General features: G+C 44.3%; 1 long non-coding RNA gene and 2 pseudogenes across 1 annotated transcript; 1 reads left to right on the top strand and 2 right to left on the bottom strand.

Moving 5' to 3' along the window:
- Positions 1–492: 492 nt before the first annotated feature.
- Positions 493–4,966, bottom strand: LOC123137734 (putative disease resistance protein RGA3; annotated as a pseudogene).
- On the top strand, positions 746–6,107 carry LOC123137744 (uncharacterized). The gene is made up of 3 exons (XR_006468484.1): positions 746–1,179; positions 5,396–5,747; positions 5,857–6,107. It is a non-coding gene; the product is annotated as an uncharacterized lncRNA (long non-coding RNA).
- Positions 6,108–22,408: 16,301 nt separating this feature from the next.
- On the bottom strand, positions 22,409–24,764 carry LOC123094684 (disease resistance protein RGA2-like; annotated as a pseudogene).
- Between the last annotated feature and the right edge of the window lie 299 nt (positions 24,765–25,063).

Genomic DNA, 25,063 nt, shown 5'->3' with positions numbered 1-25,063 from the left:
GGAAGGCTACATAAAATCAAATAATCATGCCTGTGGATATTAGAAGCATCATGTCCCTATACATTGGATTGTCTTGAAACTGAAGTGTTAGGATAATAGGATTACCATATTTATAAGGGCCTGATAATCCAGGTAGAAAATCAAAAAAGGAGTGGAGAAAGAAGTGAATCTGCAGGCAATTAGGCGGGCAATGCCTGGTGGAGGTACCAGACTCTGATATGATGGTGTTTACTGACAGAAGTGAAGAAAATGTTCCCACCGTTTAAACCCCCTCCTTTACTGAATAGGTTTCATTTAGGATTTCACACAACAAACAAGGCATGTATACTCTTGATGACACTCCATTTGTTACTGTATCCCATTGTAGTACATGATCTTGGAAAAATAGACTTTGCTATTGAATGAGAGGGTCATATAGAGAAAGGGGAAAAAAATTATGGAGTCTCAAAATCATAGAGTGAAATGTATTCTAGAAGAGAGATTACAAAATGACACAAACACAAAAGAGCCCACACTCATCTTATTTTTCTGAAAATGATAAGGCATATATAATAAATACAGTAATGTCTTGGCCACTTCCTCTGCCGAAAGTACTAGCTCTATTTTCTTCAAAATTACTCATTGAGTTTTCGGTTCGTTCGAGTTTTGCACATGGGCCAGATTAGTCTTCTGATGGAGGTGGAACATAAAGTGTAAGGTGCTCTTGAAATATCACCATCGTCCAAAATTATTTCCAGAATCCATACGATAATCTGAAAGTAGAAAGTGTACAAGTGAGTACATGATCTTCTCTTACATTTTGCTTTGAACTGCATTCTGTAGGCATTAGACAGGCATATGCAACAGAGAGCCACACTAACTTTTAATAACCAAGAGTTGGGACATTATTATGTCTATTTTATGAAAATTGTCACTGGCAGTATAGAATTATTAATCTGGAGTTTGCTAGTTAGAAGCTAATTCAACCATATTTTATAAATGTTGACCAGATAAGCTTGCTACTATGCATGCTCGCACTGCGCATGAACAAACTTCTTCATATCACAGCTGAAGGTTTAGGTTTTGTTTTCTGAATGGGACAGCTATATGACTTGACCATGGTGGATGATCTGTGCCGCACCTGTGGATATGAAACTTCTTTAATACATCAACCACTTAGATGATTCTAGGATACATGAGGTAGATAATGAATATTTTGATGGTTTATTTTTGTTGAATTATTATTACTCAGTCTCAAATTGGCAATCCCATTAGTTTGACTGTTCTATTAAAATGTGTTCATTTTCCTTTGAATGGAAGGCTTGACTATACAGTGTTGCAGCTGATGCTTACACTAGTTTCTTATTGTATGGTTATTGCTTGCGGTTAGGTGTTACAGAACATTTGAACCTAAGTATCTTTATGTGCTAACATGCAAAATAGGTGCAATAATGAATGCAAAATCACCTATAGAGGATTTTGGTTCTAGTATGAAGTTTACAATTAGTAGACAAAACATGTTTATGCAAGACAAGCAGAAAAATATATCTAATTCATACCATTTGTGTAGCACTGCTGTTAGGCACTCATGATAATCTTCTTCGTGTGCTCTTGTTGGTTATGTTGGTATCGTCACTGATCTCAATGATTGGTACATGAGCAATATTACACCAATCTCTTCCACTGTTTTCTTGGCAACTCTCCGATAGAAACAGGCATTCTTGGATGTACAGTTCTTTCAATGACCCTGTAAGGCGCCCTGGCAAGCATGGTATGAGAGGACATTTCAAGATGGTTATGGCTGTTAGGCACGATGCATCTTCTAGACCAGCAGGCAAGTATATCAGATTACTGCAATTGAGGATCTCCAGTTTTTGCAGAGTGGCAGGGAGCTTTACTGGAAAAGACTGAAGGCTAGCACAATCAGCGGTGGTGAGATGTGTCAGCGAGGAGAGCTCATTAAGCTCTTGAAGAAGAGGGTTAATAAGGTTGGAGCATGAGCTGATGCGCAAGTCTTCAAGCTTGGAGGGCAGCAAGCTATGCTGTCCTGATGGTGCCAGTCTTGGACAGTCATAGATGTGAAGACTCTTAAGAGCAGACAGGGATCTGAATCCTTCAACTGGCAGGTCAATTAGGTCTAAACAGTGAGTGATGGTTAACTGCTGGAGAGCCAATAATTGCTGGCTAAGCAGTCCTTCCTTTAAGGATGTGAGCTTTGGGCACTGATGAATCTGCAAGTATTCTAATGACGATGGAAACTGGGAGTTTGGAATATGGACTTCTGGAAGAATAGTGAACCCCGTTTCAGAAATTTTGAGCTTCACTAGCATTGATGGGAGTGGTGGGAACTCTGTTATTTTCGGGCAGTCCACCACTGCAAGTTCTGTGAGGGATGGAAGAAATTCACAATCTTGTACAGAAGTCCACCTTTTGAAATTACTCATGTCTTCAAATACGAGCTCTTTCAGTGCTGGAAACCCCTTAACTCCATTGGTACCTGAAAATTCTTGGCTAATTTGAATAATGGCCGGAAAACCACCAATATCTAAATACTTGAGTTGAGGCAGCTCTCCCAGTGCTGGTAGAGTCGCACATTTCGTGCAATCAGACAAGTGGAGGGTTTGCAAGTGGGAAAGACTACTAAACCAATTTGGGAAGGAGGAGCCTGCAAATGCCTTGACAGTTAGCTCGTTCAGTTCATGATGTGGTCGGAGGACTTCAAGTATCTCTTTGTCTTGATTTGCTTCGTCTGATGTTATGTTCCTGTTATCGGACCAGATAAGGTCTAGGATGCTGATGAATGCCTTCTCGCTCAGGAAAGCTCCAATTGCTTCCTCTATACTAGCCACACACTCGATATTCTTAATACAAATATGCCCTCTAATTTCATTCATTGCCATCAATTCACTGATCTTGTATCCTTTGTCTGTACGGACCACGAATTCATCCACGAATTCATCAAGTTACCTATTCTGGCTATGCCCGTGACCAACTCTATTCTTGCTTCTAGCCATCGAAGATTTACAAGATTGGTTATGCTTTGTGGGAGATAATCTAATTGATGGCAGTTTTTCAACTTGAGTATTTGCAAGCTGAAGAGTCTACCAATTGACGAAGGCAACATTGCTATACCAGTGCCCGAGAGATTCAAATATCGAAGCATTTTTAAGCTTCCAATAGAATCTGGCAATTCAGTAATGTCTCGCCGGTTCAACTCAAGTACATGGAGGTACCTTAATTTGAGGAACAGATCACTGGGGATAGAACTTGTTATTGATTTATATCCACTTAGCAGTAGAAGTGTCCGTGCTCTCTTAAATTCAAGAAAGGCTTCAAATGAAGTCTGGCTTCTATTATTGCAAGAGAATGAGAGGTGCCTGGCACTTCTTGCAGAGCTGCTGTTGTTTCGAAGGTCATCCAGTCTGAGACATTCATGAATTGAGACCGACTGTGCTAGGTCATGCATAGCATCATGCATCACATATGCACCTTTGTGATGCTGGAAGAAGGACCTGCTTAGTAATTCATCAAAATAGCTACTTCCAATCTCTTCCATTCTTCTCCTCCGTTGAGGCTGAATAAACCCAAGGGCCATCCATATCTGGACCAACCTATCTTTCTCAAACACATAATCTTTGTGAAAGGCCGAGCAAAACGCAAAACATCTCTTCAGTATGGCAGGCAAATGATTGTAACTCAATCTCAGTGCTGGCAATATATTGTTCTTATCTGATGGCAGTTCCCATATTTCACTCCTTAACACATTTTTCCAGTCATCTTCAGTATCCTGGGAACATAGTAAGCTGCCTATTGCTTTGGCAGCCAGTGGTAAGCCTTTCAACTTCTTCACAATTTCCATCCCTATCATTTCCAAATTTGGGTGTGTACTGGAGTTACCATCCACAAATGCATAGCTTCTGAACAAAGACCAGCAATCATTGTCGGATAACTGATTTAGAAAGTATGGAGTCATCCCACCCATTAGTTTCCCTACATTTTTGTTCCTTGTGGTTACTACTATTCTGCTTCCCTTTCCTCCAGTAAGTAGAGCACGGCGATATGTACCCCACTTTTCAGAGTCCTCGTTCCATACATCATCAAGTACTAGAAGAAACCTTTTACCTTTTAGCTTTTTCGAGAGGTCTTCTTGGAGCAAGTTCATGTTGGTCGTGACCGATGAGACCCCACTGATGGCTGATTCACACTCGCTGGCAACTGATTCAATGGTTTCCTTGGTAAGCTTCATCTGATCAAAATTTTCAGAAACACACAGCCAGACCCTTAACTGGAAATGCTCTTTTATTCTTGTATCATTGTAGACAAGCTGTGTTAGAGTCGTCTTCCCTAGTCCGCCCATACCCACTATGGGAAGAATAGAAAGGTTGGCATGGTTAGAGTTATTTTGATCAAGCAACATCTTCACAATGGTCTCCTTATCTTCTTCTCTTCCAAACACACTGGAGTCATCGATTATTGAACTAGTCTCAGGCCTCTCTTTTATCTCTTTCCTGTCTGTTGCACTAATCATGTTTGGACCAATGATCTCTCTTTCCTTGACAAGCCTATTGAGCTTCTCCTCCACCTTCTTTATGTCTTGCAGAATCTTGTGGTTGAATAAACAGGTGTTGAACCAAAAGCAGCAGAAACAGCTTCTAACCTTGCTCAAATGGTTGTCGCTGGACGGGCCTTCTAGTTTGGATCGAAGGGCCTCAGCTGCATAATCATCGAGCAAGTCATCCATCTCATATGCAACATCCTTGAGCTTGGCAAGCCAGCTTCGTGCCGCCTTATCCTTCAGCTGCCGTTCCTCAGCATCTTCAAGATGAGCTTGGATGGTCGACAGACTGCTGGATAGTTTCTCCAGCTCCTCAGCTACATCTTGAGGTAATTTCAGCTCACCAAAAGCGGTAGCGATCACTTTCTTGAAGAGTGCCTGCATGAAGGAAGACAGAACAGCTTCTCCGATCGGCATGGTTTTTGGTTGTTTGCAGTCTCCTAGAGATGCAAACTGGAAGTCTGGAACGATATGTGTGAGGAGGATTGTGTGTGTGTGTGTGTGTGTGTGTGTGTGTGTGTGGGTGGGTTGGGGGCACACACTGTTATTGCTCTGCCATTGACTCCAAAGTCGTTGCTCTTCATACCAGCTGAAGCTGAGGAGGATATACTTTTCAGAATTCTTGGTTTTCCTCCACTGACCTGTTGAATAAAAGGACTTGGCCCTGCCTAGCAGTTATAAAAGCAGTCATCTCTAGAATAGTGGCTTCTGCACATGTGATACTCAATTCGACCACTGTCTAAGTAATACTTTTTAAGAATTTATCTACTCGACACATAACTTTCTGTATCTTTACTTGATTGATTTTTCACTTTGATTTTATTAACTGAAGCATGACTATTGATTTCATCTCCTATGCAGCCAAGTCTCCAGAGGGAACATTCTGTCTATTCCTCGTAGTTACGCATAAAATCTTGCTTCCTTATGTGAACCAAGCGAAGGAACCAGTGGCTGGCAATTTCCTGGAAAGACCGATGAAGAAGGATATTGGCTTCCGTTGGAAAAAGGGAACACGGTTGGTTAGTGTGTGACACTGTAGGTGTAGCACGTCCTTTTCTTTTCGTGTCATTAGTTAGCAAATATGTGGCTGTTCTTGCATGGAAAATTTGGAAGAAATCCACCAAGGAGTTAACAAATACAGTATGTTTTTTGAAGGGGAAGCTGAGACTGAGTTATCAGGTGCGTCCCAGTGTACTGTATGTAACGGATGAAGGTACGCGCATGATTGAGCATTTTTTTTTCATTTTGAAAATACCTAAGCTCAGAGACTATCTCCAGGTGTTTGTTAATTCAGCACGTTATTTCCTCTGTTATTATTTCAGGGGAGTGATGGGCTGTTGCCTGTTGGGGTGCCAACTGTTGTTCCCGCAAAACAAAAAATATATACTGCTGCTATTCAAAGATTTAAGATCCGAGTTCGATTATGTATTCGTTTGTTTTTCTCTTCTGAAGAGTCATATCACCGTATGGTGTATTTGCATGTAAGTATGAAACACTGGTGTACTAATTGGCTAGATGGGGTGAAGTATAGTGGTAAAACAAATGAAGATGAAAAAAAATGTTCTTTTATTTACATCTGTATTTTTACATACATTGTACAAGAACAACTACATCTAATCTATTGTACATATACAGTTTTTTTTTATACAAGTACAACAAGGCTGTACAGGGGCAGTATATACATTTACTGTACACTCTAACGGGCTTAAGGCAAGCCCGTACCCCCACCTAAATGTGGGGGCAAGGAGACAGGCCGAATGCCACCTTATAAACTGGCTTCTCCTGTGGTAGGTTAGCGATACGGTGCGGTACAAAACCGGGAGCTCCTACTCGGAATTCCCTATTCGACGCTCGTTGCGTCGAACTGTCGCCGAATCGCACAGGGGATCTGACTAGCGAGCGAGTCTGGGCCGGCCCTGTAGCGTCTACCAGGTTCCGGTTTTGGGAACCTTCTAGAGCGTTCCCAGTCGGTTCTTACTGGGTTTGGGAACCATCTAGAAGGTTCCTGAACCGGTTTTTTATTTTCCTTTATTTTTCTTTTTTTACTCTTTCTGTTTTTTCTTTTTTCCTTTTCTGGTCCTTTTTTCTTTTCTTTTCGTTACTTTTTTGTTTTCTTTCAGTTTTTCTTTTCAAGTTAATTTCTCTTTTCAACAAATTTTCTTTCTTTGGTTTTTTATTACTTTTTCTTTTATTCTCTTTTTATCAAGCTTTTTTCAAAATATTTAAGTGTTTGTTCATGTTTTCAAAAAATGTTCGGTTTTCAAAAAAATGTTCTCAAAATTTAAATATTATTCCAAACTTTTGAAATTCAGAAACTGTACCAGATTTAAATTTTGTGTCCACGTATTCAAAAAAATTCATGGTTCCAAATTTGTTCGGGATTTTTCAAAATTGTTCTTCCTTTCAAAATTTGTTCTCAAGATTCAACAAATGTTTGTGCTTTAAAGAATTGTTCGTTGTTCGAAATTTGTGCTCCGTTTCTAAATTTGTTCTCAAGATTCAAAAAATGTTATTGCTTGCTTTTTTTCCACAAATTCCAAAACATTATTGTTGTAAAAAATTGTTCAGTCTTCGAAAAACTGTTCTCAAAATTGTTCTCATCACAAAACAAAGTTCAAAACTTTCAAAATTCAGAAAATGTACCGGATTTTAATTATTTGTTCACCTATTCAAAACAAATTCACCCTTCCAAATTTGTTCGGGGTTTTTCAAAATTGTTCTCCATTTCAAAATTGTTCACAAAATTCAAAAAAAAAATTGTGCTTCGAAAAATTGTTTGTGCTTCAAAATTTGTTCTCCAAGTTTGTATAGAAATTCAAAAAAAATTCCATTTTGAAAATTTGTTCACAAATTCGGAATTTGTTCAAAAAGCGTTTAGAGATTTTTAAAAATATTCTCCTTTGCAAAGTTGCTATAAATTCAAAAATGATCATATTTTCATAATTTGTTCTTAATTCAGAAAATGTTCAGGAATTTCATAAAATGTTCCTGTTTTGAAAACAATGTTCGCAGATTTCAAATTTGTTGCTGTTTCTAAAAATGTTCACATTTTTTTCAAAAACATGTTCATAGTTTCAAAACAGATTCTCGTTTTCACTATTGCTCCTTTATTTTATTTTTCATATTTCGCAAAAAATGTTTGTGTCTTTAAAATTTTGTCATTTTCTCTTAAACATATTCGTTTTTCAAAAGAACAATTTACTTTTGTGGGAAGAAAATCTCCTTCGAAATTTTAAAAAAAAATCGCTGAGCTAGTGAGGTCATTCTCTCACGGGAGATCAGGTGTTTGGTCGCACTAAAACTCGTTTTTTGCGAAATTTGTGCGAGCTACTCTTCTAGATACATCTCCTTTTATTCATTTTGATGACACGTATTTCCGGATGGAGGGAGTATTCTTTTTGTCTTTTATGTTTTGCCGCTTTTGTTCGTTTCTTTAAAAGTCGCGCTGTAAATCCCTAGGAGAAGTCTTCCGGCCGGACTGGCTAGCAAAGCGTGCGTGCCTGCTGCTGATCGTGTGTTCGATTCCTGCCAGTGCATTCGGTTTTTGTTGTTTTTTAAACGCGCGTCACGCAAATGGGCCGGCCCAGTTCAGCGACCTCCTGTGCGAATCCTCGCCTGCTTGCCGCAATAAGCAGCGTATAGGAGTTCTCCTCCTAGCCCTCCTGGCGCTCGCGCGCGCCGCTTAGCGGGCCGGCCCAGCAGCTACTTCGAAAAGCAGACGCGAAAAAGAGAAAATATACGCGAGAGCTGGGATTCGAACCCACAAGTCCCAGTTCAGCGACCTCCTGTGCGAATCCTCGCCTGCTTGCCGCAATAAGCGGCGTATAGGAGTTCTCCTCCTAGCCCTCCTGGCGCTCGCGCGCGCCGCTTAATGGGCCGGCCCAGCAGCTACTTCGAAAAGCAGACGCGAAAAAGAGAAAATTTACGCGAGAGCTGGGATTCGAACCCACAAGTTACCAGTGGTAGTCTCGACAGAGCAACCACTGCGCCAAGAACCACCTACTGCCTTAAAATTAGAAGACCACTCTATTTAGTACTTTCGTTAGTACAACACTAACATATACCTATTTTGTACCCATATATAGAACTCGGGACCTACACTACCTACATGCGTTCAGCTAACGACTAGGGAGTGTTTTTGCAACTGAAAAAAAATGAGCGCTAACTTTCATAGCCGCTCATATACAATTTTCTGCAAGAAAAATGAAACTTCACAAATTTCGGAAAAAGTCCATGAACAAGCAAAAAAACGTTGCCCTATTCAAGAAAAGTTCAATGATTTTGAAAAAAGTTCATAAATTTTAAAAAATAGTTCACAAAAAATTTAAAAATGTTCACCAAAATTATGAAAAAAAGTTCACCAATTTGAAAAAAGATCATCAATTTTGAAAAAAGTTCACAAAAATGAAAAAAGTTCATCAATTTTTGAAAATAGTTCATCCAATTTGAAGAAATGTTCATTGAATTTGAAAAAAGTTCATAGATTTTGAAAAATAGTTCATCAAATTTAGAAAAAGTTCATCGAATTTGAAACAACATCATCAATTTTTAAAAATAGTTCACGAAAAATATGAAAAAGTTCATAGATTTTGAAAAGAAAAGTTCATCAAATTTAAAAAAAATACATCATCAATTTTGAAAAAGTTCACGTATTTAAGAAATGAAAAAACGAAATCGATGAGGGAAAGAAACCGGAAGAAGAAGAAAAGAAAAACAGAAAAAGAAAAACGAAAAAAGAAAAAAGAAAAACAAAAAAAAGAACAATTAAGGGAAAGAGTTAGATCTTATCAATCACAATCTGTTGTGTGGCGGGTTGGTCATACCATCGAGCATCATTGCGGGAGGTCTGTAATTCGAGTCACGTTGACAACGTACTCCCTTCCTGCAGAATCGCTTACACAGTAACGGGCCGGCCCAGTTAGGGACTCTGCAGGTGCCCGTTTGCAGAATACACATTAACGGGCGCCTGCAGCGCTAAATAGGAAATGCCTAACAAAACCAGTCTACTACGGTGAGAATAATATGTTTTTTTGTGAAACGTGAGGAAAATTAATAATACATGAGACTGTGGTTACATGGGTCCGGCCCACTCTAAAATAGGCATAGTATAGGCTGACAGCTATATACCAGCATACATGGGCTGGGCTTCATCTCGCAGTTTCTGACCCCCTAAAAATACAAAACAAATCCCCCAGACGCAGCCGGGAGCTCCTACTCAGCGCTTTAAGCGCCCGTTAGCGCTGCTGGCACTCGCAGGCGCGGCGTAGCGGGCCGCCTGCGAGGCGTAGCGGGCCGGCTAGAAATCTGCTGAAAAATCACGCGATGAAAAAATTACACAACAATTCAGATGAAGTGGGACTCGAACTCCTACCGCCAAAGTCAAACGCGCAGAGTGCTAACCACTGGAATACGCTCGACTTTCTTGCGCATAGTGAGGAAACAAGTCTAGTCTGAAAAATGTTCTTTATAAAATTATCTCCAAGATGTTGGCGTCATGTCTGAAAAATATCCTCCCTGAGATTATCTCGCCTACACAAAGTGCTTTCGTACCAGGAAAGAAGTATGATCAACAACCTTGCAGTTCTTATTGATGTGTAGGAAGAAAAAGACATAGAGGAATTTCTCCTGGTGGTCCCGCGTGCTACTTTCAAGTGGCTCTTTCCATTGAGACCCCGCTCGACCTCTCCGTACTCTCAATCGAGGAGCTCACTCGGCGTTTGAAAGTGGTGGAGGAATGGTACTGGCTGGACAGATCCAACCAGGGTGGCAACAGCCTTCTGCTCACTGAAGAGTGAGCCACACGCCAGAAAAAGTAAGACCAAGCTGGTTTCTTTGGCAATGGCAGCATCTCGTCCGGCAATAGCAACAACTCTCGCCATGGTGGCGACGGATGCTCTCGCTTCAGGAAAAGAGCAGGTGCAGAAACCAACCTCAATTAGAAGGCGATGGTTGTGATGCCGACGACGACAATTATCACTATTGCGATAAACTAGGACATTGGGCCCGTGACTGTCGCAAGAAGCCGGAGGAGGCCACCTGGTGCAGTCCGACGAAGAGGAGTCGGCGTTGTTGATGATCCATGAGTGAACATTGGCGGAGGCACCCCTGATAACACGCGGGCCCGCGGCAGGAGCAAGTCCTTCCATGGCAACAGATTTGCCCCAAAATGCTACCACGACATTGTAGGTTGTCGTGAAAGGAAACTCTGCCATGGCAGCGGGTTTACCCGAAACGTGCCACGACATTGATTGTGCCTACTGTTGCCATGGCAAGATTTGAGTTGTTCTGTTTGACGCAACGACACTATCACCTGCCACAACAGTGCATGCGGGCCACAAGCGTATCTTCCTCAAGAAAGAGTGGGTCTGGGTCGAGCTCGGGCAGGCCCCTGGTGATGTCGACACCAAGCACATCAAACCACATGACCATCAATGTATCCACCTTCCCAAACCTTGATGAAACGGGGACCGAGAAATTTGGCGACAACTCACTGGTGGACATACACAAATGGGCCCAGTCCTGTTCACTGTGAAGCGAGGCCACTCGAGGTGTTCAACACACGTCGAGCACGGTGTCATGGCCATGCACGATCGGTAGCAGAACCTCGGACCTCCTCGCCAGGGCAAAGAGTTCCCCTAGACATTTGCACACCATTCACTTGAGAATTGTGAAGCCAGTGTGCCCTAGACATTTGTACACCATTCACTTAGAGAATTGTGAAGCCAGTGTGTCTCGCCACGAGCGAGAGCGAAGATGAAGGGTAGCGCTGTGTGCAATGGCTTGGTGGTTGGCCTCCCTGTGGGTGGCCTGGAAGGGAAGCAGGGGCAATCCCCTTTTCTGTAGCAATCAAAGTTTCGGGCGGCAAAGATGCTCGAGCTCATCCAGGAGATATCCACGGGCTGATCTTAGCGATGACGCCTGGCGGAAGCGTTACTTCCTGCCCTTGGTGGGCAACCATGACCGGTACACCCGGTTGATGCTGCTCTGCACCAAGGATGAGGTCATCGTCTAGGCACAATCGCGGCACATGCATGTTGTACCTTCTAGACGAACCATGGCGAGGAGTTCTCTAGTGATGTGTTCGTCAAGTGCCAAAATTAGACCGTCATCGGTATGGCTAGAAGCATGCTCACATCAAAGGGGGTGCCAGCCGTTTACCAGGGTGAGGTTGTCACCACCACCGTCATCATCCCGAACAACTCATACACGAGTAGCGTTGCCAGGAATATGTTGTTTGAGGCCTGGCATGGACGCAAGCAGAATGTGCACTTCCTCCGCCTGTTCGGTTGCGTGGCACATGTCAAGGACACTAGACCATACTTCCAAAAGCCCGCGGATAGGAGCAAGCCCATTGTGTTCCTTGGATACAAGCCTGGCAGCAAGGCGTTTCCATGTCACACGCGATGTTGTCTTCAACAAGCATGCAAGCCATGACCTTCACCGTCAAGTACTCCACGTCAAGCATGCATGAGGACACGCACACTGATGTTGCGAAGGACCAGGACAACAACTGGTTCGAGCAGAACTACTGCAATGGAATGGAACCGCTCCCACGACACCAATTTTGCCCAAAATCGTTGCCATAGCAGCACCGACAACATCGGCTGCCACAACTGCCATGACAACAAGGAGCGTTGCCATGACAGCCTTTTCACCCAAATTAGCTGCCATGGCAGACCCCAACTCGGTGTCACCTTCCCAAGCCACGTCACCCTCGATGCCGCCGACAAGTATGCACCCGACGATCAGGTGTGTCCATGATGGTATCATGCAACGTAACCCCAACTCTACAACTACGTCTTGGGGGGGGGGGGGGAAGATGAACTGCACGAGGAGCTGGCCACGCACGCTGATGCCGAGCAGCAAGCGATGGGCGAGGAGAACTGCACGTAGTGCCTCGTCCACCTCCCTCCCAACTATTGCCCCATCGACCTAAAGTGGGTGTACAGGTCAAGAAGGACGTGCATGGTGCAGTGGTTAGACACAAGGCTCACCCGTCAAAGGGGTATGTGCAGCGTCAGGGGTGGACTACGATGAGGTCCTTGCCCCCGCTGCCCATCTTGAGTTCATGTGGCTCTTGCTGGCTCTGGCAGCACACGCAGGCTGGGGCATGCACCACATGGACGTGAAATCTGCCTTCCTCACGACAAGCTTGAGGAAGGAGTGTATGTCTTCAAGTCGCTGGGGTACGTCGTCGATGGACAAGAGGGGTAGGTGTTGCACCTCGACAAGGTGCTATACGACCTGAATCAAGTGCCACGTGCTTGGAACCAGAAACTTGACTGGTGCTTCACGCCGTTTGGCTTCGAGCGGAGCACTGCAATGCATGTTCTCTATGCCGCGGTAGACCAAGTCTCGGCCCCTCGTCGTCATCTACATCGATGAACTTATCATGACTGGCTCCAACATCCAGGAGTTCGAGCGCTTCAAGGAAGAAATGCAGGGCCTCTTCAAGGTGAGCGAGTTTGGCCACTTAAGTTTAGCTGATGACACCACCTTGAGCCAGGAGGCATATGCAACGAAGATTCTCGACCGGAGAGGCATGACGGACTGCAACCTGTCACGTGCTGATGGAGCCCCGCGTCAAGCTTAACAAGCTGAGTTCAATGCCGTTGATGGATGGGATGGAGTATTGCAACGTCATTGGGTGCTTGCGGTACATGGTGCACACCGGGCCGAACATCTCCTGTGTCGTGAACTATGTCTCACACTTCATGGAGGCGCCCACCACTGAGCACCTTACCTCGGTGAAGCGAGTGCTACGCTACGTTAACCGGGGTTGTCACTACACGTGAGGGATCGGGAACAGCTACCTCATGGGCTACAACGGACAATGATGACAACATGCCGAGTAAATAGCATAAAGCTACTAGTTTACAGGTTAGGGTTCCAAAAAACTACCACTTTTTTAATTTTCTCAGAAAGCTACCAAACGCGCGGTCCGCTGTTTCAAAAAACCCAAACCCGCGGTGACTAGCGATTTAACCGTTTTTCTGACGGCCTGGGCCCATCTGTCAGCCCACGTGGCCACGCGCGCTCACGGCGCGGCAGTTCACGGCCGTTAGCCGACCGGCCCGGTCGTAAGTGGGGTAAATATACCCGCTCGGTCGGTCGGGATCACACACTCGCTCACTCTCTCGTTGCTCGCTCACTCCCCTGCTCTCACTCCCCTGCTCCAGTACGAGCTCGCTGCCGCGCGCCGTCTTCGAGACCGGTGGCCGTCGACCTCCTTGCCGCAATGCCTTCCTGGAACGACGAGGAAACCAGCTCGGAGGAGGAGTGCGAGGCTGTCAACATGGACATGGGATTTATGGTAAGTTCTTTGCCACCTAGGGTTAGGGTTAGGGTTAGGTGCTAGTAGCTTAGGCTACAGCCATGGATGTTGCTTAGTGTAGTGTTGTTGTTGTGTGTGTGATACTGTTCTTGATTAGTGAGGGTGCGGTTTGATTGTAGGATTTAGGTAACCTAGGGTTCATCTCTGTACAGTGTTAGGGTTCATACTGATTTGGGGATTTAATGAACAGTGCAAGTTGATTCTGGTATTGAGTGCAGATTGAAATCAGTTTTTGTTGGTTATTACGGTTGCAGGAGGAACCAGACACCACTGTGGAGCCCCTTTTCTGTGGCCAACTTGAGCTTGCTCATCCCAAGTGCATTCTGCACCAACTGAGGCCTATTAAGCGTGTTGCTTTTGAAGGGCCTGTAACAGGGAGGCGTTTCTATAGCTGCCCAGTCCAGGTTAGATGCCAATTAAGTTTTCTGCTATGGATGTTCAGTGATGTTTGATATGATGCAGCAGTTTGTTTGATATGACAGACACATATGTATTTTTGCCACTTTGGAAACTTACTAATGGCATTGTAATAACTTTTTACATTTACAAATGCAGGAAAATGGTGTGAATTGTGGTGTTGTAGAGTGGGTTGATGGGCCTTGGCCAACTGTTCTTCAGAGATGTTTGTGCAAGCTATGGGAGATGTTCCATGAGCAGAACTTTGGAAGGGTACAGGACAAGGAGAAGTTTGAGAAGGAGTTGGCCAGGCTTAAGAGTGAACATGAAAGGGAGTTGGCCAAGCTGAGGACTGAAAATGACAAGCTTTGCATTGAGTACACCAAGCTTGTTGATGATGTATCCAAGATGTTTGATTGGCAGGATGGTAGGATGGACAAGAAACAAGTGGAGGAGGAAGAACTTGGGAAGAAGAAGAAGGAGCTAGAGGAGAAAGCCATGTTGGAGGTGCAGATGGAAAAGCTCAAACTTGCAAAAGAGCAGAGGTGCATTTTGCAGAGCCAAGCTGATATCATCAAGAACACTAGGAAGGCTATGAAGGATGTTGAAGTTGACAGAGATGTTCTTAAGAAGGAGAAGGAAAAGCTTGAGCTTGTTGTTGCTGAGCTGCTGAATGAAGGGTATGGCAGCAAGGAGAAGTTAGAGCAAATCAAGGCCATCCTTGAGTCTTGAACTTGCTGTGATATGTTGGTGAAGTAAGTACATCCAAAGGCCTTTATATAAGGATGTGGCCTGGCATGATTTCAAGTAATTACGGGTGTACATTTTGGGGGAATGTGAAGTTTAACCTAGTGTGTAAGAACCTTATTTCCTATGTTGTTAAGTTGTAATGGATCATCTATGGTATTAAGTGTTGTAATGGATCTCCTATGCTATTAAGTAGTGGAAATGAATCTCCTATGCTATTAAGTGTTCAACTTGATCTTATATCTTTTATATGTTATTTGTTATCCTTCATATATTATTTCTGTGGGTAATTGGGCTTAGTGGCCCACTACTCTCTGACCAAATGCAACCCTAGGCCTACTAACCCCAATCCCCCATCCATCTCTCAATATAAACCCCTCCCCACCCCCACCCTTTCCCAGTGACTCCACCAGCCGCCACCCAAAAGAAACCCTACAGATGGATCCTGACATGGGAGATGTCATAGAGGAAGAGGGGGAGGCTGTGGAGGTACGGACAGCAGCAGCAGCACAGAGGAGGAGGAGGAGGCGCAGGCAGAGGGTACTAGAGGCGGCCCAGGATGAGCAGCAAGAGGAGTTCAACCGCCGACTCTCCAACAAGGTACTGGAGAAGTGCAATGATGAAGAACTAGAGCTGGTTTTCACTGGTGGCAGGGGAAGGTCATTCATCCAAATCATTAGGTGGGTAAGGATGAGAACAGTCATGGCTCCTCATCCAGCAACTAGGACCAAGTGGGTCCGTTTCTTTGAGCGCTATGACTGATATGTCAATCTAGCTATCTATCTTGCTATCTATCTTTCTATCTATCTTTCTATCTATCTTTCTATCTGTAAGTCAATTTGAGAGAGACTTGTAGTAGTATTTGTGAGATTTGGATGTAATCTATGAGACTATCTATCTATCTATCTATGAGATTTGGATGTTTCTATCTGTAAGGTGTATATCAAGTGTTGAATCCACATATAGATAAAAGTTGCAGATGAATTAAAGTTGCAAACAAGTGCAGAATCCACATACAGTACCATATTACAAACCAATCAAAGAGTGCAGTATCAAGTACTTAGTGAGGCAATGTTATTACAAACCAAATCAAACAGTATCAAGCACTTGGAGTTCAACAACTTCAGCTAGTTGCCACTTGCATAAAAGTAATCTTTCAGCCTATTAGATGGCTTCCTGACCCTCTTTGACCCATCATGCACAGCACTTGTAGCAGCTCTATTGGCAGCAGCCTGTCTAGGAGCAATGAAAGATCCAGTGCCAGCTCTATTGGCAGTAGCTGACCTGGTGTTCTTTGCTGGAGAAGACCTTGATGACCTGGTGTTATTTGCTGGAGAAGACCTTGATCCATTGCCAGGAATAGTTGTGTTCTTCTTCTTGGCAGGTGCTACTACTGTTGCAGAAGATGTGTTGGTCCTGCTCTTCTTGAGAGGTGGTGGTGCTGTTGATGTAGCTGGTGCTGCCCTCTTCCTTGACCTAGAAGCTGTTTGTGTTGACTCATTTGTTATTGGAGGAGGAGTTGGTGCAGGTGCAGAGGCAGCAGGTACCCTTGGTGGCCTTTGTGCAGTTGCAGCCATTGAAGATCCAGTCTCAGAGTAGTTTGTTCTATTTTCCTACACAACAATATTAGTTAGAAGTATTTTCCTACAAATGAAATGAATGTAACAATGCAATGCAATGTAAGTAACCATGGAATCAATGGACATACCTGATGCTTGTTCAGCCTCATTTGGAACTTAGGTTTTAAAGGGACACCACAATTGTTGATCCTGTGCCCTTGCATCTTGCAGTTGCTGCATGTGACTGTACCAATCCTAGAAGTGTCTTTTTTAGCTGGTACCTCAAACAGGCCTTTCCTCCTGGCAGTTTGTTTCTTACCTTTCTTTTCTCTAAAAACAGGGGGAGAAATATCATGCCCATTTGTATGAGGCCAATGGTCAGGACCTGGCACAAGGAATATTATGTGCTTATATGTTTCACAATACATGGGTTTCTTGAAGAAAGCAGAAACATAATCTCTGAATAAGTAGGTGTGATTTCCCATATGCATCCCTCTGTCTTCTCTCTGATGTAGTTACAGTACCAGGATCACTTATGCCATGATCCTCTACTTGTTCATCTTCAGAAACAACTGGTTCTTCCTCCCAAAACTCAGAAGGTTCTGAGTTAGCTGCACAAAAGTGCTCTGCAGTATCAGTGCCAATCTCATCTTCACCCCTACACCAAGCTTTGTAAGAAATTTTCTCCCCTCTATAATCACCCCTAAAGAACTCAAAATCTGAAGATGATTTGTCATCTTCAACTTCATCTTCTTCCTCTGGTACATCTTCTTCTTCTTCATCTGTTGCTTCTTCTACATCTTCTTCTTCCACAACTTTTTTCCCCTTGTTAAAATTGCTGCTTTGCTGTGTGTTTATGTAGGGATCATCAGGGGCAGGGTACAGAACACCTTCTTGTGAAACTCTGTAAACAACAGGTTCACTAACATGATCAATGGGGATCTGTTCCTCATCTGCTGGGCTTGGATCAGTAGCTTTTCTGACACTGATGTTCAGTACCTTATTATCAACAAATAAGTCAAGCATTTCCTCTAATGCCTCCTCACTATCCAGGGCCTCCACACCCTCCAGCCCCTTTCCCTCTTCCTTTACATAAGTTAGAAATGCATCCATTCCATAGCCCTCCAACTCAACCAATGCTAATATGGTCAGATAACTGATATCTAAGGACACTGGATACCTTTTCTCCATATTATCTATTCCTTGAAAATGTAGCCTCAAGTCCCAACTCGCATCATCTAAGCTGTAGGATTAAATTGACCCATAAATACAGTAGCACTTTCTTCTAATTTGAACTAAAGCACCCAGAAACATTGAGCAGTGCTTACCTCACTCCACCAAAGGACGACGCCCAATGGTGGCCGCCTGCTGGATCAGCGTGGATGCGCTTCGCCACTGCCCTGGCCGCGCGGACTTCGGGATCTGAGCTCGCCGGATCCACATGAGCCGCGGGCGGTGATGGCTGCTGCGACCGCTGCGCCGGGAAGCTCGAGCTGCCTAGCCATTTGTCCACCTCTGAGGGTCCACCGCCCTCCTCGCCAGTGCTGCCTTGGCACAATCGCTCGCCGCCGACGAGATTTGGCTGCGCCGCCGCCATCGCCCACTAGGTCACTGCGGGGAGAGGAGGGGAGTGAGAGAACAAGAAACCCGACAGCCTACTTTGGTTCCGACCGGACCGCGTCGGCTAACGGCCATGAACTGTCGCGCCGTGAGCGCGCGTGGCCACGTGGGCTGACAGATGGGCCCAGGCCGTCAGAAAAACGGTTAAATTGCTAGTCACCGCGGGTTTGGGTTTTTTGAAACAGCGGACCGCGCGTTTTGTAGCTTTCTGAGAAAATTAAAAAAGTGGTAGTTTTTTGGAACCCTAACCTGTAAACTAGTAGCTTTATGCTATTTACTCCAACATGCCAGAGACCCCGACACTCGTCGGAGCACCATCGGCGTCATGTCCTTCAACTGCAACAATGTCATCAGTTGGCAGCCGTTGAAGTAGAAAGTGGTGGACATCGTGCAAAGCGGTGTACATCGCCGCCACCAGAGCGGCGTGCCAAGGAATCTGCCTCGCTCGGTTCTGCGGAGAACTAAAGGAGGAACCAGCCTGCATTCAACTCTACATGGACAACAAATAATCCATCTCACTTGCCAAAAGTCTCGTGTTCCATGATCTAAGCAAACACATCGACGTCCGTTTTCCCTTCATTCGGAATGCGTGGAGGCCATGAAAGTTGAGGTGGAGTTCGTTGGCACTAATGCACAACTATGTTCTCACCAAAGCTCTTCAGCGTGCGCTTCATACAGGTTCGTGCAAAGATCGGCATGATTGAAGTTGACAACGGCACAAGCTTCTTAGGGGGTGAATTGTTGGGATAAGCCCCGTGCCCTCTCACGTGGTTTTTCCTTCAAATGAAATAATGGAGGGGGAGGAGGGCACCACGAGTTTGTTCATGCGGCCCGAGTCTAACGCCACCATGAGCTGCGTGAGATGGTTGTGGAGTCATGGGATGGCATGACTCGCACGAGGGGCACAATCGCTTCTCTCTTGGTCTTTTCTGTTTTCCATAAGCTACAAATAAGCAATGAGAAGAACTGGAAAAACCGCGGAAGTTTGAGCAACCCAAACACCTGTGTCTTCTTCCTCGAGAGAAAGCAACTTTGATGTTGACAACTCCAAAGACGCTGTTCTCGATATCAGCTGAAGCTGATGATATACGGAGTACTTTTTAGGAAAAGGAGTCTTGTGCTTAGCCTCACCTTGCAGTCTCCAAACAATTGTCACTAGAACTGCACATGTGATACTCAGTTCGAGAACAACGTCTAGGTGTCACTTATTTCATACTCTCTCCATCTCATAATGTAATACGTTTTTCAGACACTAGGCCTTGGAGAGGAATGGCGAATTCTTGGTGAGTTCCTCATATGCGGCCAAGTTTGTGGGAAGAGAGGTCAACCCAACGGCGGACTTTACATGGAGATCGCGGGCTCCATTGCGATGTCGTTTCTTCAGTTGGTTGGCTCTGATGAATAGATGTTGGACATCTGACAGACTCGCGAGGCGAGGCCTACCGCACCAGGATTCATGCTCGTTCTGCAACCAGTGCGATGAGACGATCAGTCATATACTCGTGGAGTGCGTGTTCGCTAGATCGGTGTGGCATGAGGTATGTCGAGCACTTGGTAGGCCAGATTGGGCGTGTGCGACATGGGATTCTTTGAACTATTGGTGTCAAAGCAAGAGCTCTAGGGACGACAGCCTGATTGAGCTTTTTCTTTAAAATTCAAATACCTATGGTCGTCTGTATGGCCGAGGTGTTAGTTATGCAGTCATTTGTTTTTGTCTTATGAAGAATCATATCATCGTATGGTCTATTTGCATGTGTACGTATGTAATGGTGGTGTACTTATTGGCCAGATGTGGTAAAGTATAGTGGTAAAACACATGAAGATGAAAAAAAATATTTTTTACATTATTTACACATCTGTATTTTTACATACATTGTACATATACAACACAACAGTACATCTATTTACAAGACTGTACAAAGGGCAGTATATACATTCACTGTTATAAACTGGTGTACCCTGCGGTAGGCTAGCGATGGCAAACCAACCTGTGGTTGGATGGTTAGAGGGACTATGGTATCCCCAGCCCACCAGGGTTCAAATCCTGGTGCTCGCATTTATTTCTGGATTTATTTCAGGATTTCCGGCGATGCACATTCAGTGGGAGGAGACGTTCCCGTCGACGATGAGGCGTCTACGGTAACTTCGTAAATCTCAAGATGATATGCCGGCTCAGTATTTTGAAGGCGCTCATAGGGGTAGGATGTGCGTGTGTGCGTTCATAGGGGTGAGTGTATGCGCTTGTATATGAGCGCTTGTGTCTGATGTTCAAAAAAGGTAGGCTAGCGATGCGGTACAACCCATGTAGTGTATTAAAAAAAAACAATTGAGTACCACGGTGCGGAAAATACAAATGACGTGAAATTGTGCGTGCGCGGGCTCGGCCCAGTCACAGCCAGTAGGATGGGCCTGGTCGGCAGACAGTTTCTGGAAAGAATTACTGGCCTCGTGATTCCGCTCCCGGCGCCGCCGTCGCATCGCCGCCGCCACCGGCCCCGCCTCGTCGCGCCCCCCGACCTGCTAGCGCCGCTACGAACCCATGGCGAGGGAAGAGGAGAAAAGATAGGGCAGAGCGGATCTGCAACGCGCCCACCATTTTGGACGCTGTAAGCTCACGGGTTCTCACTAACTGTTTCAGATTGATTCTTTTGGTCTCCATAGGCTTTGGCGAATCAGATTGACATGTACTAGTACTTAATGCATGCCGATGTTCTCGTAGCTCTAACTTGCCATCGCACAATTGCAGTATATCCTATTCCTAGCAATGACTAGTGGCCTAACTCTTGACAGTTTCTGTTAAAAAAAAACTCCTGTCAATAAGTCAATTAGGATTTCAGCAACTGAGTACATGGGGCATTGGAAGATGACGGAGGCTGTTAGCTGTGCCTGGAGGAGTTGCCAGACCTCTAATCTTCCTTGTTGATCCTTTAAGGGCCTCATGTTTAAGCCTGGGCAGATGCGTCCGCTCTAAAAAAAAAGAGACGATGAACTGCCGACCGGAAGGAAGGTCAGGTTCCCAATGTTGAACACCCCCTCCATTCCTAAATAGATGCCATTCTGGTTTTGCAATTAAACAAGGCTGTGTACAACCGTATTATTTGTTTTGTTAGCTCACTTATAGTACTCTTGATGGTACTCCATTTGTGGCTGTATACCATACACCATAGTAGTGCATGATCTTGAAATGGCCTATCTTAAAATTATAGAATACCATATATTTGGGATGGGACAGTGTAATTCCGCACAAAGGACTCAATTGAATTTTTTTCTAAAAATGAAATGAAAGATATAACCATCTGGCGACTGGCAGTAATGTATTGTTCAATGTCGAGAAAATAATAATGTATTTTCACTTCCTCTGCTGAAACTATAGTTTGTTCAAAAAGTACTGGTTGTGTTTTCTGGTCCTTCGAGTTCTGCGCATTCAATTGGTCTTCTGATGGCAGGTGGGACGTTAACTGTTCTTGAAATATCACCATCGTCCAAACATTACTTGCAGAATCCAGACGATAATCTGAAAATAAAGAAAAGAACTTCACAATTGAGTACTTGAACCTTTTTTAGGGTTTTGTTTTTATTTGAATGATTTGCATTCTGTGAGCAGGCGATGCATATGTACAAAGAGATACCAATTTCTAATAGCCTAGCAGTATATAATCATCACTCTGGAATTCGCTGCTCAGAATGTAATGCAACACTATTTTGTAACGTTGATTAGAAATACTTACTACTATGTATGCAGGGACAGTGCATGGGCAAACTAAATCTTAGGTTTTATTTTCTGAACAGATGTGGCCTGGCCATGGTACAGGACTGATCTGTAAAAAATTCTTGTTAGCAGGGAACTTTAGTATTTGCTGGTTTATTCTTGGTACATGAGTCAAATGATGTAGTCTTTGCTATTTTTCTTTTGTTATTACATTCTTATTACTCGAATTGGAGATCCAGTTATTTTTCTTCATTCTTCTTTGAATATATATGATGTTGCTGCTGATGTTTGCTATAGTTTCCTAGTGTGTAATTTATTGCTTGCTATTTGACACACAAGAGATATGAACCTTAGTATCTCTCTGTGCTAACGTGTGAAAATAGGTGAAATAATGAATACGGAATCTCCTGTAGAGGATCGGTTTGAGTAGTACAAAAACATGTTTAGGCAATAAAAAGGAAGAAAGTACATCTAGTTCATACCATTTGTGTTGTACTGCTGTGAAGTAATCAGGATAATCGTTTCTGTATGCTCTGGCTGTGTATGTTGATATCATCATCGATCTCCATGATTTGTACATAAGTAATTTTATGCCAATCTCTTCCACTGTTTTCTTGGCAGCTCTCTGTTAGATATGGGCATCCTTTGATACAGTTCTTTCAACGATTTTGTAGAGCGCCTTGGTAAGCATAGCATGAGAGGACATTTCAAGATGGTTATAGCTGATAGACACGGTGCATCTTCGAGACCACCAGACAAGTAGATCAGATTACTGCAGTTGAGGATCTCCAATTTTTGCAGAGTGACAGGGAGCTTTACTGGAAAAGAATGAAGGTTAGCACAATTGGTGATTGTGAGATGTGTCAGCGAACAGAGCTCATTAAGCTCCCGAAGAAGAGGGTTAATAAGGTCGGAACAAGAACTGATGCGCAAGTCTTCAAAGCTTGGAGGGCAGCAAGCTATGATGTCCTGATGGTGCCAGCCTTGGAAAATCATAGATGTGAAGACTCTCAAGGGCAATGAGGGATCTGAATCCTTCAACTGGCAGTTCCTTTAGGTCTAAACAGCGAGTGATAGTTAACTGCTGGAGAGCCAATAATTGCTGGCTAAGCAGTCCTTCCTTTAAGATTTGAGATTTGGGCACTGATGAATCTGTAAGCATTCTAACTACGATGGAACCCGAGAGTTTGGAATATGGACTTCTGGAAGAATAGCGAACCCTGTTTCAGAAATTTTTAGCTTCACTAATGTTGATGGGAGGAGTGCGAATTCTGTTACTTGCGGGCAGTCCATAACTGCGAGTTCTTTGAGGGACAGAAGAAATTCATCATCAGTTACAGAGGCCCACTTTTCAAGACAAGTCATGTCTTCAAATAAGAGCTCTTTCAGTGCTGGAAACCCCTTAACTTCATTGGTACCTGAAAATTCTTGGTTGATTTGAATAATGGCCGGAAACCCACCAATATCTAAATACTTGAGGCAGCTCTCCTAGCGCTGGTAGAATTGAGCATTTCGTGCAATCAGACAAGTGGATGGTGTGCAAGTGGGCAAGACTACTAAACCAATTTGGAGAGGAGGAGCCGAATGCCTTGACAGTTAGCTCCTTCAGTTCATGATGTCGTTGAAGAACTTCAAGTATCTCTTTGTCTAAATTTACTTCTTATGATTGTAAGTTCCTGTTATCAGACCATACAAGGTCTAGGATGTTGATGAATGTCTTCTCGCTGAGCAAAGCTTGACTTGCCTCCTCTGCACTAGCCACACTCTCGATATTCTTAATACAAATATGACCTCGGATCCCCTTCATTGTCTTCAGTTCACTGATCTTGTATCCCTTGTCCGTACAGACCACACATTCATCCAACTGTTTAAGACAAGTTAAGTTGCCTATTCTGGATATGTCTGTGACCAACTCTGTTCTTGCTTCTAGCCATTGAAGATTTACAAGACTGGTTATGCTTTGTGGGAGGCAACCTGATTCATGGCAGTTTTTCAACTTAAGTATTTGCAAGCTGAAGAGCCTACCAACTGATGAAGGCAACATTGCAATACCAGTGCCCGAGAGATTCAAATACCGAATCATTTTTAAGCTTCCAATAGAATCTGGCAACTCGGTAATGTCCCGTCTGTTCAAATCGAGCACATGGAGGTACCTTAACTTAAGGAACAAATCACTGGGGATAAACCTTGTCGTTGATTTATATACACTTGCAGTAGAAGTGTATGTGCTCTCTTAAATCCAAGAAAGGCTTCAAATGAAGTCTTGCTTCTATTGTCACAAGAGAATGATAGGTGTCTGGCACTTTTTGCAGGGTTGCTGCTGTTTGTAAGGTCATCCAGTCTGAGGCATTCATGGATTGAGACTGACTGTGCTAGATCATGCATAGCACCATTGTCGTGGTTATCTCGTGGGCGGGTTCGTGAGACGACAGATGCCACGGGGTGGCTTGAGGTGAGGGCAAGACTGCTCTGGAGGTCAAGGGACGGGATTGGGCAAACAGCACGCGGTGATTTACCCAGGTTCGGGGCTGTCCGGAGAGATAATACCCCTACTCCTGCATGTCTGATGATATATGCAGTGTACACGTAGCAGTACAAAGTTGCTCCTGGAGCTGTATCTGAGAAGAGAGCCATGGGCTGCTAGCTTCATGTGTGGCCGAGTGAGCCCGTGGGAGTGTGGCATGGATGGATGGATGTGTGAGCGTGGCTAAAATGAGGCTGGGTATGTGTGGCCTCCCCTGGGTCACTTTATATACTAGTGCCCAGGGACAACGGGTGGCCCACATACCCACTACACTATTGAGATGTCATATGATGATGCAGGCTATAGTGCACCACTATTGGAGCGCAGTGAAGTGTCACATGATGCAGGAACAGTGCTGGCTGCTCATCTACAGTGCTCCACTGTAGAGTATGACCGTCATGTCTGCGCAGGTCCGGCGGGAAGTCTTAGTTGACTTGGCCAGATTCCAGCCGGACGGGGCTCAACCCGGACAGCTCAACCCGGACAGGGAGAACCCGGACAGGGTCAACCCGGATGGGCTCAACCCGGCCAGCTCAACCCGGCCAAGGTCAACCTGGCCAGGGTCAACCCGGACAGGTCAACCCGGCCAGGTCAACCCGGCCAGATTCCAGCCAGCCAGGGGGCACTCCTCTGGCAATGT

The sequence above is a fragment of the Triticum aestivum genome, chromosome 1B, assembly GCF_018294505.1.
Source record: "Triticum aestivum cultivar Chinese Spring chromosome 1B, IWGSC CS RefSeq v2.1, whole genome shotgun sequence".
NCBI classification, from domain to species: Eukaryota; Viridiplantae; Streptophyta; class Magnoliopsida; order Poales; family Poaceae; genus Triticum; species Triticum aestivum.
This window is presented reverse-complemented; position numbering and strand designations above follow the sequence as displayed.